The sequence below is a fragment of the Polypterus senegalus genome, chromosome 14 (genome assembly GCF_016835505.1).
Source record: "Polypterus senegalus isolate Bchr_013 chromosome 14, ASM1683550v1, whole genome shotgun sequence".
In the NCBI taxonomy this organism is placed as follows: Eukaryota; Metazoa; Chordata; class Cladistia; order Polypteriformes; family Polypteridae; genus Polypterus; species Polypterus senegalus.
The window spans coordinates 133105011-133122198 of NC_053167.1; positions in this window are offsets into that span (position 1 = coordinate 133105011).

A 17188-nucleotide genomic window follows, 5' to 3' on the forward strand; every position below is an offset into this window, starting at 1 on the left:
GGCTTAAATTTAAGGTATTCAAAATTACGCAAAAAAAGTAATACTGGTAGTTTACATAAAACATGAAGTATTTTTAAATGCCATTTAATGTCAATAAAAATGTAAAGTATTACACATAGGTAGTAAAAATTTGAGGTTGGAATACACAATGAGATGTCTAAAAATCAAAACTAAACCTTATGAGAAGGACTTAGGAGTCTAGTGGAGTTGTCACCATCAGCTGCCAGACAGTGTACAGAAGCCATCAAGAAGGCTAACAGAAGAACAGGTTATATAGCGCCTTAATGTGTGCAGTACAAATCCAAGGAAGGTCTGCTCAAGCTTTATAACACACTGCTGAGGCCTCATCTGGAGTCCTATGTGCAGTTTTGGTTTACAGGCTACAAAAAGGACATAACAGCGCTAGAGAAGGTCCAGAGAGGAGCGACTAGGCTGATTCCAGGGCTACAGGGGATGAGTTAGGAGGAAAGATTAAAGAGACAAGGCTATACAGTTTAAGCAAAAGGAGTTTAAGAGGAGATATAATTGAAGTGTTTAAAATTATGAAGGGAATTAGTACAGTGGATCAAGACTCGGGTCAGGTCAGGAAGTATGCACTGGTATATATAGCATGTTGCTGTACCCATGATGCGATGAAACAGATCGGGATCCTGGTTTGCAACCCTCCCAGGCTCCCCAGAAATGATCATTCATCTACTGCAGCCAGATGTTACGTGGGCGTCCCCTTGGCCTGGTCTAGCCACTTGGGTCCTCAACAATTCCTCTGGTTAAATCGCGCCAGATGGCCATAGTGCCGTAACTGACGCTCCCTCACAATGCAGGTAATGTGCCTCATTCGGGACTCCATGAGCAACTGCTCATTCGACACAAAGTCAAACTAGTTGTACCCAAGGATTCTCTGAAGAGAACACAGTACTGAAGAAGTCCAATCTTCATCACAGGTCACTGGATAGCGTCCATGTCTCATAACCATATACCAAAACAGGAGGCATCAGGACTCTAAAGACTTGGACCTTCGTTCTTTTGCAGAGATATCAGGAGCGCCACACACCCCTTTCCAGCAACCTCATGACCTCCCATTCTATCCCAATCTGTCTACAAACTTCATAGGAAGAGTCACCAGAGACCTGAATTTGCTGCCAAGGTAAGTAAAACTCTTGACAAGGTTGAGACTCGCTCCACTGACAGACACACTGCTGATGGCTGTGCCTAAGAGGTCACTAAAGACCTGAATCTTGGTTTTTATTATACCAGATTGTTCTAATGTTCAAAATATTATTTTACAATATCTCATGTATGAAGTTACTTTCATACAGAGCAGATTCCAAATCAAGTGATGTTAAGTATCCTGTGCTGTTATCAGTTGTGGGATGTGGAGGGTCTGTGGCTAACCGGAGTTCAAATTAATTAATTTCAAGTCATTTTCTAACCTGCTAAGCCCAGAAGAGGGTCATAGGGGGAGCTGGAGCCTAATCCAGCCAGCACAGGCAAGGAACAAACTCTGGACAAGGTGATAGCCCACTGCAGGGTGAACACACACACACACACACACCACAACCACACATTAGGGCAAAATTACTGTAGTATCAGCAATCCAACTAACCTGCAGCTAATTCAGGGAGGAAACATCACACAGACAAGGGAAGAACATGCAAACTCTATGAAGGGAGGATCCCGGATGTGAACCCTGGTCTCCTTACTGCAAGGCAGCAGTGCTACCACAGTGCTGCCTCTTTATTAAAGTGCCATCCACAAACACACATACCTCCACAGCGTATAAATAATTTGATTCTTTATCGTTAATTTGCTTGGATTTATTTACTTCACTGTCTTTCATCGGTGGGAAAGCTGTTGAAACTTAGGAAAGGACGTTTTTTTGTTTAGAATTTAAACACAGAGAGACACTACAGAAGCTCTTTTTTCGCGATTCTGCCACTGTTTAGGACAACAGAAAAGAGTTTACCCACGCCCAAGTGTGAAAAGGGGCAATTAAAGCAACTGAAAATCATTTGACAAAATCCAGGGCAAAACGACCAATGAGGTGTGTGATTATTTTGCTCATGTGATATTGGACAATACTTTAAAGAAATACTGCACCCAGGAATAATATTTCTTATATGCTACTTAACCCATTGTGGCCATCAGCTGGGGGCTTATACCCAGCTGGGACACCTGGAAGCACCGGGAGAGGGATTATACCTACTCTGGGCCACAAGAGGGCAGCTGGCCTAGTCTGTATGTGGGCCATGGGAACTGAGCATGGAAGCTCAACCCTACTGGGGCCCGTGGCCACCACCATGGGGCACCAGGAGGATTGAGGAGCCCTGGATGTCAACACTTCTGCCACACCTGGTACTTCCGGGTGCTCATGTGGCACTTCAGCCATACCAGAAAGTGCCACAGGAAGATCTTCAGAGGGCACCTGGAGCACATCCAGGTGGACATAAAAGAGGCCGTTTTCCTCCAATCATTAGCCGGAGTTGGGATGAAGAAAACAAAGCTCGGGAGAGAAGAGCAGAGGTAGTGAAGGAAGGACCGTTGAGAGGCCTGGACTTAAGAAAGGTGTTTGGTGCAGGGGTAATATGTTTGTGAAGGGACAATTTATTGTAAATAAACGTGTATGTTCGAGACTTCCTATGTCTGTCTGTGTTGGTGTCCGGGCTGTTTTCTCACACCTTGTAGTTTGCAATGATGGCTAACAGAAATATTTTAATCTCATGTTTTCTTGCAGAATGGAGAGCTGTACAAGGTGAACGATGTGAAAAACATCCATGGAATAAAGAAAAAAAAATCTCACATTATTTGTGTCACGCAATACAACGTGTCAGTTATCTGGTTATATGCTCATAACATGCAAGAAAAAAGCATTGTTGCTAAAACATTCTTAAATGGATACTTCTGGAATGATCAGCCCACATCATAAACAAGAAATGCATTCTCATAATACTGCACATTTGAATTGAAGAGAGCACTAAAGACCACCGAATGACTGGGAGAAGCAGATCTTCAGTACAGGAAGAATCTATTTAGAACATACAGTATAGGCAAAAATGCACGTGTTGTGCATGTTTTATGCATACGAGTCAATAACTTACAGGTGGATTATGTAATGTGAGATTTTCTTCAAGGCTGGGTGGGTTTCCTTGTCTTCTTAGAGAGTTAAGGCTGGGGGGCGGTTTGTCCGTTTGTTGTGATGTGAAATTTTGCATACAAGTTGATGAATATTTTGTATGTTTTTATTTGTAACTTAGACAAAGCAATGTAATATTAGTGTTACATTATTGATAAAAACACCTTTTAAGAATGGGTCTCTTTGTAATTTTACGACAGGGTTGGGGTAAGTGCTTCAAACAAGTTTGGCTAATATTTCTCTGTTGAAGTCTCTCAGTCAACCCCCTCAGGAAAGCCAGGCTGCCTAACTGGAAAGCTCATGGGGGTAAGGTGTGAAGGTGTTCTCTGCCTTCCATTGGTCTGAAGTGTGGCCATTTGGAATTGGCTTGTAACAGAAGCCTTTAAGTACCATGATGCCCTATTAGCTGTAAGGGTTGGGGAGAAAACCTATACATTTTCTTGCTTTACCTCAACCTCTCTCTCTTACCAAACTGATGAATGACCATCGCACACAATGAACTGCAAAGGACAACACAATGAAGAGCACAGCTCGGCAGCCATATTGAGACAGGTATGCTGCCTGTTTTGAAGAAAGCTGAACACAAATGATGCCTTAACTGGAGGCATTTTAAGTAACTAACAAGTCTGTGTGCCGCCTGAAACTGCACATCACCATTTATTAGGTTGTATGGTTGCCAATAATTAAATGTACTTTTCATATTGTTATTAGTCATGAATATTATCAATAATACATTGTTTAATTGTAACGTAACTCCTACTTGTCTTTTATTACACCTAATTGCCTGAGGTTATAAATGTAGAAGGGAAGGCGGGGAGAAGTTATATGGTACAATACCTTAGAAACAGTGGTAAGTGGAGATTTGAAGCATTGTGACAAAGGCTACATATTAATAATTCAAAAGGGGAAAGTAGAGTAATATATTTCTGGTGAAAAATAAAGAAAACACGGTTTACAGAGCAAGTTCAAAATGGAACTAACAGGAAAATTACTGGGCTTAAAAATGGAGGAAAAAAGGAAGAGGTGGAGTCAAGATGGCTGGAACAGGAACTAATGCAGCAGTAGAGTGGATTCTGGAAATGGGAAATGATATCATCCATGTTGGCTGGAAGTGACATCATCAGTGGGTGGACTGGTGGTGATGCCATCAAGAGGCAGAGGAACAAGAGGAGAAAGGATTAAGTGAGAACGCCAACCCTCGGTCTGGCTGACAAACATCAATATCTGAACCTGCAAACTGTCCCCCATGCACATGTGTGGTACTATATTTTATATATATATACTGCTCAAAAGAATTAAAGGAACACTTTTTAATCAGAGTATAGCATAAAGTCAATGAAACTTATGGGATATTAATCTGGTCAGTTAAGTAGCAGAGGGGGTTGTTAATCAGTTTCAGCTGCTGTGGTGTTAAGGAAATTAACAACAGATGCACTAGAGGGGCAACAATGAGATGACCCCCAAAACAGGAATGGTTTAACAGGTGGAGGCCACTGACATTTTTCCCTCCTCATCTTTTCTGACTGTTTCTTCACTAGTTTTGCATTTGGCTACAGTCAGTGTCACTACTGGTAGCATGAGGAGATACCTGGACCCTACAGAGGTTGCACAGGTTGTCCAACTTCTCCAGGATGGCACATCAATACGTGTCATTGCCAGAAGGTTTGCTGTGTCTCCCTGCACAGTCTCAAGGGCATGGAGGAGATTCTAGGAGACAAGCAGTTACTCTAGGAGAGCTGGAGAGGGCCATAGAAGGTCCATAACCCATCAGCAGGACCAGTATCTGCTCCTTTGGGCAAGGAGGAACAGGATGAGCACTGCCAGAGCCCTACAAAATGACCTCCAGCAGGCCACTGGTGTGAATGTCTCTGACCAAACAACCAGAAAGACTTCATGAGGGTGACTTAAGGGCCCCATGTCCTCTAATGGGCCCTGAGCTCACTGCCCAGCAGCATGCAGCTCGATTGGCATTCGCCATAGAATACCAGAATTGGCAGATGCACGACTGGTGCCCTGTGCTTTTTACAGATGAGAGCAGGTTCACCCTGAGCACGTGACAGAAGTGAAAGGGTCTGGAGAAGCCATGGAGAACATTATGCTGCCTGGAACATCATTCAGCATGAGCAGTTTGGTGGTGGGTTAATGATTGTCTGGGGAGGCATATCCATGGAGGGTCACACAGACCGCTACAGGCTTGACAAAGGCACCTTGGCTGCCATTAGGTATCAGGATGAAATCCTTGGACCCATTGTCAGACCCTATGCTGGTACAGTGGCTCCTGGTGCACGACAATTCCTGGCCTCATGTGGTGAGAGTATGCAGGCAGTTCCTGGAGGATGAAGGAATTGATACCATTGACTGGCCACCACACTTTCCTGACCTAAATCCAATAGAACACCTCTGGGACATTATGTTTTGGTCCATCCAATGCCACCAGGTTGCACCTCAGACTGTCCAGGAGCTCAGTGATGCCCTGGTCCAGATCTCGGAGGAGATCCCCCACAACACCATCTGTCATCTCATTAGAAGCATGCACCGATGTTGTCAGGCATGTATACAAGAACACGGGGGCCATACAAAGTGCTGCGTACAATTTGGAGTTGCTGCAATTCAATTTTGGCAAAATGGACTAGCCTGCCACATAATTTTTCACTCTGATTTTTGGGGCGTCTTTGAATTCAGGGCTCTGTAGGTTGATCATTTTCATTTCCATCAAACGATGTGGCATCCTTTCGTTCCTAACACATTACCCAGTCTATATCAGTATAGATATCCAGGAGGATTTCTTTTTCCCATTGAGATCTGATGTGTTTTCAAAGTGTTCCTTTAATTTTTTGAGCAGTTTATATATATATATATATATATATATATATATATATATATATATATATATATATATATATATATATATATATATATATATATATATAGTATATATATTATATAGACAGACAGACAGGCGACATGTTTTTACTTACCACCACACGTTTATTATTTACAAATACGTACAATATTTATGGTCACTAAGACCCAGTCCCGTGCACAAACACACACAGTCCTGGCCACACAATGCCTTTCTTCGGGCCGCCTCCACTCTCTCTAGTGCCTTGTCCTTCTTCCACCCGACTCCAGCCTTGAATGAAGGTAGACGGCCCCTTTTATACGCTCCCGGATGAGCTCCAGGTGGTTTTCAACACTCCCCCGTTGGCCATGCCCCAGCGTGGCGGAAGTGCCGGCTGTTCTCCCGGCAGCTCACCGGGTGTCATCCTTAATCTTCCCCCCAGCACTTCCTGGTGTGGCGGAAGTGCTGAGGTAACAGGTCCCCAAGGCATTGGGGTGCCTCCTGGCGGTGACCACAGGCCCCTACAGGGTGGGGCTTCCATGCCCTCAACCCGTGGCCCCCAAAGCAACCAGGATGGCGGCCCCCACGTGGTCCAGGGTGGGCGCAGACCCACATCCGGTCCTTTACGGCGTCCCGGCCGGGTCGTTGCCCCTGGCATCCCTGACAAATATATATATATATACACATACACACACACACACACACACATAGAATCAGAAGCAAGGAAGGCAACACTTGCTGGAGGGATGCGATATTGATGGAGAGAGAAGAGAAGGAAGGAAGAAGAATTTGATTGTAATTGTGCAACCTTAGAAGAAACCTTTGTGAGGTATTTTGATAAGAAAACAACTGTTTTGAACCTGTGACTGTATTTGTGTTAATTGTGTCCAGGGTTTGGGGCTCAGTTGCACCCCCTATCTGTCATAATCGACACACACACTGATGAGCTAAAACATTATGACAGGTCCCATATGAAATGAATGACGTCGACCATCTTGCAACAGTGCATGTCAAGGTCAGAGATGCATTAGATGATAAGTTGAAATAACATACTCATAATTGACATGTTGAATGCATAAGATATGGACAGGTATAAGCAACTTTCATAAGAGTCAGATTAAGTCAGTTAAGGTCAGATGACTGGCTCAGAGCATTTCTGAAATGGCAAAGCTCAGTCAGCCATAGTGAATACCTACTGACAATGGTGCGATGAGGGAAAAACTACAAACTATCGGCAAGGTGTTGGGTGGCCAAGATTCATTGATGCTATAGGTCAACAAAGGCTGACCAGTCAGAGTGGGCACCCTGCTAACCCCATGTCCTCCATTCAAATTGTCTATAATGACCGTGGAACTGGACCTTGATCAATGGAAAAAGGTCACCTGGTCCGATGATTCCTGTTTTCTGTTGTATCATGTTAATGGCCGGGTACATGTGTTGCATACCATGATAAGAGATGGCACCAGGATGCACTTTGGGAAGAAGACAAGCCAGTGGTGGGAGTGTGATGGTTTAGACAATTTGGGGTTAGGGTATTCATGTGGATGTTAACTGGCACGTACAACCTACATAAATATCGCTGCAGACCAGGTACATCCCTTCATTGCAGGGTTATTGTCTGATGGAAGAAATGTCTTTCAAAAGGATAAAGTGACTGCCACACTTGTTTGAGAAACCTGATGCAGAGTTCAAGGTCTTCAAACACCCCAAATCTCAATCCAATTAAGCCTCTATGTTGGAACAAATCCACCTCACAACTTACAGGAGTTCATGGATCTGCTGGTGCCAGAGAGCACACCACCCCTTCAAAGGTCTTGTAGAGTACACACCTTGGCGGGTCAGTACACAGAGGAGCAACAGCATAGTAGGCAGGTGGAAAAAAGGGTTTGGCTCATCAGGGACATCATTTTATATAAAAAAAATTATAATATTTAACTACAACATTTGAGTTGTCATGATTGGCTCTTGCAGTTGCCTTACACCCCGTGGCTTTAAGCTGTCCCTGAGCCTACTGGTGTGAGTGACCTGGTCCTGTATAGAGGACTGAGAACAGCGGCTGTGCAGGATGGCTGAGCTCTGTCATTGTCCTGTTTGAATTTCTAAGGCAGTGAGTGTTGTGTTTGTCATGAATAGAAGGCAGACGGTTGCTTGTCATATTTTGTGCTGCCTTTATCATTCTCTGCAGGGCTTTACCCTCTTGAGCCGAGTAGGTGCTGTACCAGGATGCTGTACTACCAGTGCTGATGGGCTCCAATGAGCCCCTGTAGACATTCATGAGAACAGACTGAGAAACGTGAGCCTCCATTCGACATCTGAGGAAGCAAAGGAATTGGTGAGCCTTTTTGACAAAAGCTGAAATGTATTGTTCCCATTTCAGTTCATCAGTTGTGGTCCTTCCAGTGTACCTATCACCTATAATACAGTACAGGGGGTTCGAAAACTCAGTCCTGGTGATCCTCTGTGGCTGCAGGTTATTGTTCCAACCAGCTTCATAATCAGTGACAACACCTGATAGCACTTATCTCTTATCTAATTAGCTGGGATTTTGTTTTCTCTTATTCTACATTCAGAAAAGCACAGCAGCAGGATTCTTACATTTATAAGACTAGGGGGATCTGCCCCCTGCTCACTTTGCTTGCCAACCCCCAAGCGGGCGCTATGCACTAGCCACTTCATGGATCTGCTGCTCACGTATGGAGAAGTGAATGTACAATGTAAACAGATTGTTATTTTCATGAGAATTGTTACATATGCATAATAGAATTAACCATTTTACAGAGCTCTTCTTCATGACCAGCAATCTATCTGAGGTTAGACTCCCGTTTTGATCCTGATGTTACCAGGGTTGACTAGGGTCCCTGACTGGAACAAAAAAAAAAAAAAAGGTGAGAAAGTAAATGAATGAAAGTGAGAAATGTCAGCGTTGCTGTCTCACAGCTCTGTGGACCAGGGTTCAGTTCCCACAATCCTTCTGCATGATCTGCACTCCGCTCTATGCTGAATGGGTCCTGCTCCTAGTTTACATGCAGTGCTGCTCTCCATGCAGCTGTAATTATTTAATTTTATTTAATCAGCACTACAGAAAAATAATTGGCAGTGCAAGAGTAGTGATAATTAAAGGCGCGAAGCTAACCGCTAATTAGAGCGGCATGGAGGGCGGGGGGTGAGGAAGAGCTGCTCATCTTATCCATATCTGCAAGATTGAGATGGAAAATTAATTATGTCAAGCAACAAGTTACTGTTGTGCGGAAGCTGGCATTCTTGTTGACTCTCTCTATGTCTTCAGTTAACACTTTTTGTTTTTCATAATGGAATGGATGTGAGGGTAATTGACAGACAGTGAAAAAAAAAAAAAATCCAAGGATTCCACATACGGGTACATTTGTAGTTCATGAAGAAGCCTTGCATGATGCGTCATTCCTGCTGCACTCCACGTCTGGGAAGAGACATTAGGTCTGAAAGAGGAGTCCATCTGAATGGTCTTGGATTTAATGGCGGTGATTTGGATTAAAGATGGCCATCGAGCAGGGATTTTGTCAGCAGACACTATGTTCAGTCAGGTATACCTGGAAATGTTTTTAAATTAATATCAAAAATAATCAAATTGTAAAGTCCCATTTTTTTTAGAATTAACTCCTAATTAATCAGATTGACTGGTAAGATGACCCATGAGATAAGCACGGTGCTCTCACCTCTCATTCGTGTGAATGCTTTGTCAGACACAGTTCCTGCACTCTTAGCTCTTATAAATTTTTATGTTTTCCTCACTTTAAGTTCCCAATAAAGGAAGACATATTATGTCCAAATCTTATTGAAGAATTTCATCTCAAAGTGTTATCAACAGAAGAAATGAGTACAGGGGCAATCCTAGCACTGAGAAACAATGAAGTCAAATGTATTAACGCTAAAATTGTCAATCGGTTACACGGCAAATTGGTTAAATGCGTTGTGGAAGATGGCCCGGACACAGACAGGTGGACAGCGATGATTCACCCAACACACGTCTATTATGCATGCTTTTATTTACAACAGTGCACCACAACCCCAAAACTACCCCAAAGTCCAGGCCTAATCAAAATGATGTCTCTCTTCAGGCCACCTCCTTTCCACTCCTCCCGAGCTCCATTCTTCTCCGCTCCGACTCAAGCCAACGAATGGAGGGAGGAGGCACCTTTAATCCATACCCAGACGTGCTCCAGGTGCCTCCTGATAATCTTCCACCGGCACTCCCCAGTGTTGCAGATGTACCGGCTGCACACCCGGAAGCACTCCAAGTATCCCTGGTCTTCTTTCCCCCAGTACTTCTGCCACAGACCAGGGCTTCTCAGGCATTCGGGCGCCCCTTGGCGGTGACCACAGGCCCCTATAGGGTTGAGCTTCCAAGCTCAGTTCCCGTGGTCCCCAAAGCCACCAGGGCAGTTGCCCTCTCATGGTTTGAAGGAGGCAAAAGCCCTCCTCCGGTCCTCCTGGGTGGCCCAGCTGGGTACCACCCCCACCCACTCTCCACAGTGTATTAATAGACTATGCTGAAACAGTTGGTGGTCATGGTGTGGAAGATGAAAACATCAACTTACAATATCCCGTAGAACATCTACAACTGTTAACACTGTCTGGTCTTCCACTGGCCGATTTACTGTTGAAGAAGGATGTATCATAATGTTATTGCGTAATTTATGTCTGAGTGATGGGCTATGCAATAGGACAAGACTAGTTGCATTCAAAATTGGTCAGACATTTCTGACATGTAAAATTTTAACAGGTGACAAGAAAGGTAATGTAATAGATAACAGATAACATTAGACACCAAAGGAGATCTTGATATGCCATCTGTATTAAACGTGTACAGTTTCCCGTTAGAATAGCTTTTGCAAAAACAATTAACAAATCTCACAGACAAACATTCGAAGAAGTCGGTTTATTTATTCGAGAGAAAAAAACGATATTCACTCATGGGCAGTTATACACTGCATTGTCACGATGCAAGTCCAAACACAAAATCAAAATTCAATGTGATATTGACGAAAAGTTAATTCCTAATGTTTTTACTGAAGTTTAAATTGTACATTCGCTTCCCCATATGCAAGCGGCAGAGCTGTGAAGGGGCTAGCACATAGCATCCACCTGGGGGTTGACGAGCTAAGCGAGCAGAGGACAGAGCCCCCTAAGTTTACAAAAAAGGTACACTGCAATATGAATTTACATTTACAAAGCAGGGTATATTAAAATGTTAACAACATGAGAGTACCTAACAAAAGGCAGGCACTATAAAGATCAGCCACATTTACAATCTAAAACTACAGCACAAGGTCCAAGCTAACAGGTGACCAAGATGACTTGATGCCAATCCACAGCAGTAGTGGCCCTTGAGGACATCACCAGTACAGACACCATAGATAATGGTGAGCCATCACTGGTAAATGGTGCAAATAGTCACTGACAAAGGAACCCCTCTTCTGATAGTCACTGGTCTAAGGCATTGGCTAGAAAGGTGGATATAGGCTTTGGGGCAACCAATCTTATGATCTTTCAATTCTCCTGTGGTGCTTGCTGCTTCTCCAGGCCTTCTAGCACCTTCCTTATGAATGTGAGAGCCATTATCAAACCATTGCATTCCCTGTGTCTCATTTCTACAACATGAGCCAAGATACATTGGACTGACCACTTAGCCTCACAAAGACAAATGTTTAATTTGCTATCAAATTTGCACCATTTTTCATAACAGTGAGTGCATTTTCAAGGCATTCTTGAGTTCTTGTCTAATCTTGATTGGCAGTCATTCTCATAATATGGAGTGCAAAAGTCCAACATTGTAGCTAGTCTCTCAAATTTGACATATAAACCTACACATGTTTGTGGCATGTGCGTTTGTCTGGTATGCAAATGCTCACCACTGAGCCCTTCTTATTTGAAATGTTCCCAGTTTGCACCAGAATACCATAAGGTATGTTTTGTTCTGAAATTTTGCTGGCGCCTCAGCCCCGGACAGCGCCAAATACCCTGGACATTTCCTTATCAACCATAACCACTAGGCTTACACTGCATGCAGCTTAGGTGCTATATAATCCAACATGAAAGTCAGACTCCATACCACAGTAACTTGTTGTTTGAATGTGACTAATCCAAATTAGTCTCCTTGCTATGAACAAGATGATTGGCCACTCCCTGCCCTGGCTCTTGAGCTTGATGCTTTTAATTACTGTCATTCTATCTTTGCTAATTTAATTTCTTATGTTTGTAAATAGCAATCAAAAATTACAGCTGCTAGAAGAGGATGTTTGCTTTACACTGCATGCAGATTAACATTTCCTTGCATAGGCAGCGAGTTGTGGCACTGTCACATAAAGGATATCTGATTTCGTTTTGTCTCCTAGCTGTCCTCAGTGTCAACCCTGTAGCTGCCTATACACCCTTAATATGGTGGTCATTTGTGGGGAATCAGGCACATTGGGCAGACGGTTGTAAAGAAGACCTTTGGGAGGGCGTGGCCTGTTGCTGTGGTTTCCAAGCGTTGTCATGGAGAAAGGACACCAAGATACAGTTATTAAAGGCCCGGGAAAGGCAAGAAGGAGAGGAAAAAGAAAAGATTAAAGGTTTTCAACACATCCTGACTCAAAAACAGCAAACTTTGACTATCCACAGCCAGAGAAAGGATTGCCTCGTCTGCTTACGGAGGAGGCCACCTCGAAGACTTTGCTGGCCGACTCACTCGGAAGTATAAATGGATGGGATAGTCAGGAGAAATTAAAGTGGGTGAGATAAGAGCAACCAAACCTTGCTTATCTTGGGTAGCATGTTTGGCGACTCTGAGGAAAAGAGAACAAGGAAAATGGACTAATATTTTTATAAGTGTCTGGAAACTGCCCGGATTTTGGAGTTGGTCTGGGGCGAAGGGTTTTTTTTCTTTAGTTATTTACAGTGGTGTGAAAAACTATTTGCCCCCTTCCTGATTTCTTATTCTTTTGCATGTTTGTCACACAAAATGTTTCTGATCATCAAACACATTTAACCATTAGTCAAATATAACACAAGTAAACACAAAATGCAGTTTTTAAATGATGGTTTTATTATTTAGGGAGAAAAAAATCCAAACCTACATGGCCCTGTGTGAAAAAGTAATTGCCCCTTTGTTCAAAAATAACCTAACTGTGGTGTATCACACCTGAGTTCAATTTCCTGATTACTGCCACACCTGTTTCAATCAAGAAATCACTTCAATAGGAGCTGCCTGACACAGAGAAGTAGACCAAAAGCACCTCCAAAGCTAGACATCATGCCAAGATCCAAAGAAATTCAGGAACAAATGAGAACAGAAGTAATTGAGATCTATCAGTCTGGTAAAGGTTATAAAGCCGTTTCTAAAGCTTTGGGACTCCAGCGAACCACAGTGAGAGCCATTATCCACAAATAGCAAAAACATGGAACGGTGGTGAACCTTCCCAGGAGTGGCCGGCCGACCAAAATTACCCCAAGAGCGCAGAGACGACTCATCCTAGAGGTCACAAAAGACCCCAGGACAACGTCTAAAGAACTGCAGGCTTCACTTGCCTCAATTAAGGTCAGTGTTCACGACTCCACCATAAGAAAGAGACTGGGCAAAAACAGCCTGCATGGCAGATTTCCAAGACGCAAACCACTGTTAAGCAAAAGAACATTAGGGCTCGTTTCAATTTTGCTAAGAAACATCTCAATGATTGCCAAGACTTTTGGGAAAATACCTTGTGGACTGATGAGACAAAAGTTGAACTTTTGGAAGGCAAATGTCCCGTTACATCTGGCGTAAAAGGAACACAGCATTTCAGAAAAAGAACATCATACCAACAGTAAAATATGGTGGTGGTAGTGTGATGGTCTGGGGTTGTTTTGCTGCTTCAGGACCTGGAAGGCTTGCTGTGATAGATGGAACCATGAATTCTACTGTCTACCAAAAAATCCTGAAGGAGAATGTCCGACCATCTGTTCGTCAACTCAAGCTGAAGCGATCTTGGGTGCTGCAACAGGACAATGACCCAAAACACACCAGCAAATCCACCTCTGAATGGCTGAAGAAAAACAAAATGAAGACTTTGAAGTGGCCGTGTCAAAGTTCTGACCTGAATCCAATTGAGATGCTATGGCATGACCTTAAAAAGGCGGTTCATGCTAGAAAACCCTCAAATAAAGCTGAATTACAACAATTCTGCAAAGATGAGTGGGCCAAAATTCCTCCAGAGCGCTGTAAGAGACTCATTTCAAGTTATCGCAAACGCTTGATTGCAGTTATTGCTGCTAAGGGTGGCCCAACCAGTTATTAGGTTCAGGGGGCAATTACTTTTCACACAGGGCCATGTAGGTTTGGATTTTTTTTTCTCCCTAAATAATAAAAACCATCATTTAAAAACTGTATTTTGTGTTTACTTGTGTTATATTTGACTAATGGTTAAATGATCAGAAACATTTTGTGTGACAAACATGCAAAAGAATAAGAAATCAGGAAGGGGGAAAATAGTTTTTCACACCACTGTATATGTATGTAAGTAGATAGATAGAACTTTGCTTTTTTCCAGAAGCTTTTTTAATAAATAAATAAGCGTATAAGGACAATACGTTCTAGATGAAATATCAACGACTATGCAAAGAAGAAAGCGCAGCGCGGAGAAGAGAGACCCAAAAGTGTTGGAGAGAAAAAAAGGCAGATGAGAGATTATGAAAGCAGTGGAATTTGAAAGGCTCAAACAAACGATGGCGCGATACACATGCAGAGAAAGGCAAAGAATATGAAAGCAGTAAAACTCAAAAGTATTGTAGTGTCCCAGCCAGGTTCAAGCCTTTTTTTTTTTAAGTGACTGTTCGGTCCGATTGAGGGAGGGCGGAGTACAGCACGGAAGACTGATAGCGGGGTACTGGTTGAGGCAGTAAGGGTGGGGGGCGAGACCCGGGGGATAAGGGGTTGGAGAGGGTGCTAGAAAGTTGTGTTTGGGGTTACGAAGTCGGCGATTGTTCAAGTAAAACTTTTGTGACACTTTACTACATCAGTAGCTACAGTGTCAAAAAAAAGATAGTAAAGATCGCATTAGCGCAAACAAAACAAAATTAATCATCAGGACCAGGTGTAATTGAAAAAACAGCAGGACAAAGCGAGGTCAGAAATAAAAAGGCAAAAAGAGCAGAAAACAAAGTCTTTTTGCCTTTGCATCATTCAGTGCACAGAACGTAGATTTACACAATACTGAACCATACACTATGAGAATCTGTGGTCCCGCAACAGATAAAGCAATGACAAGTTTAATTTCAAAGAAAACCGAATTCAGTCAAGTGTATATTTATGATCATGGAGAAGCGATCACAACACGAGCAGCAGAGACACGGAGTGGCAAAAAGGACAGCGGCTGTACAGGCTTTAAAATGATTGACGCTGCCCCCCCTTCACAACGCGAGCAAATATAAAAACTATTCGTTATAAGCCTTCCAGTGAATTTTCTGGAAATTATTTTTCGAACAAGGTCACTGGTGAACATGGTATATCTCGCCAATCAACACCATTTAAGATAGAAGAGTTTGTGAATCAGCTTTGTATGGGAGGTTTAGAAATGTTTTTACAGCGTGCTCAGTTCAAGATATCTCAATGAAAATAGGACATTCTTGACACCTTTCCTTTAAGAGTAAAGGAGCCAGGTTTCAACCATATTGGTCTATGGACCGGGCGGCACGGTGGCACAGTGGTAGCGCTGTTGCCTTGCAGTTAGGAGACCCGGGTTCACTTCCCGGGTCCTCCCCTGTGGAGTTTGCATGTTCTCCCTGTGTCTGCGTGGGTTTCCTCCCACAGTTCACAGACATGTAGGTTAGGTGGATTGGCGATTCTAAATTGGCCCAAGTGGGTGTGTTTGTGTGTGTCCTGTGGTGGGTTGGCACCCTGCCCAGGATTAGTTCCTGCCTCGTGCCCTGTGTTGGCTGGGATTGGCTCCAGCAGACCCCCGTGACCCTGTGTTCGGATTCAGCGGGTTGGAAAATGGATGGATGGTCTATGGACCACTTTCACGGGTATCTATGACAACTTCCTGCCAGTTTCTTGCTGGGATTTTCAACTTCCTCTAGAATGGTGGTCAGCAAATACAATAGAGCAGTCGGGACTCTCAAAAAACTTCCCAAACGGACCATGGCATATGTTACACAATTAGCGGAGTGCAACGCATCATCTAAAAAACTTCAAAATGGATATAAATATTTTCATGAAAATTATCTTTGGTACACAAGTACCTTATCTTTTCAACTGTGAAGGTAAGTGTTCTCTTGTTAATGCAAGTCTGCCAGCTAGCATCATATGCCATGCTAATTTATGAAAGGGGCAATGTTCCTTGTAGGTGATTAGTATCAAACGTGTTGAATATGAAGGAAGTGGTAAGATGCAGGTGACACCGATCATCAGGTTTTGGTATTTATTCACTACGATTGTAACAATTTCTGTTACCAAGATTTCTGTTACCGAGTACAAGTATTGAATATTAGTACACTAGCCATGTGCGCCCAACTACGCTGCCGTGTTAAAGTTGTCTGTGAAGGGCTACCTGTTTAAACGTGGCTGCCAGTCGTGAACTGGGCCCTTCGTCACACAGCATTATGATTTTTTATAAGGGAAACAAAATTAAAAAAGAAAACCCTTGGATATTGATTTGATAGGAACGGCCTACTCGGAATCACTGTCCAAATCGTAATTATGTGGTGGTGTAGGAGCATTTCTGCTTCTGTCCGTTCACAGTTCGTCTCGTTTTCACGACGCTGTCGTTTCCTCTCACGATCTCTTCTCAACCTTTCTCCAATCTCGCAGGTTGCTTTGAGGCAATCCAAAGAGTAAGGCAATATACACGGAGCAATGGCTATAAAAGGGGGACACATAGGTATCCAGGCTCTTTAAAGCATAAATAGGGATCACTTCACTGACATGTGAGCAAGCCACAGTACAACTGTGAGACGCGCAGCACTCGCCGGCAACAACGTAACAACAATAATTTCCAGAACGTGCTGTTACATTGTCATTCATTTTACCCACTGTCTTTCTTTCATTCATATGTTACGTAGGCACGTACCTTTTATCTTCGGCAATCTCATTCTCTAACCAGGCCTCAGGAGCTAATCAGCGTAACACTGTCCATCACCCCTTTCGTTATTCCAGCACATTGTTGACATCTGTGAGTAACAACAGCGTACTAAACTAGAAGGTGGTCTACACATGCGTGGAATTC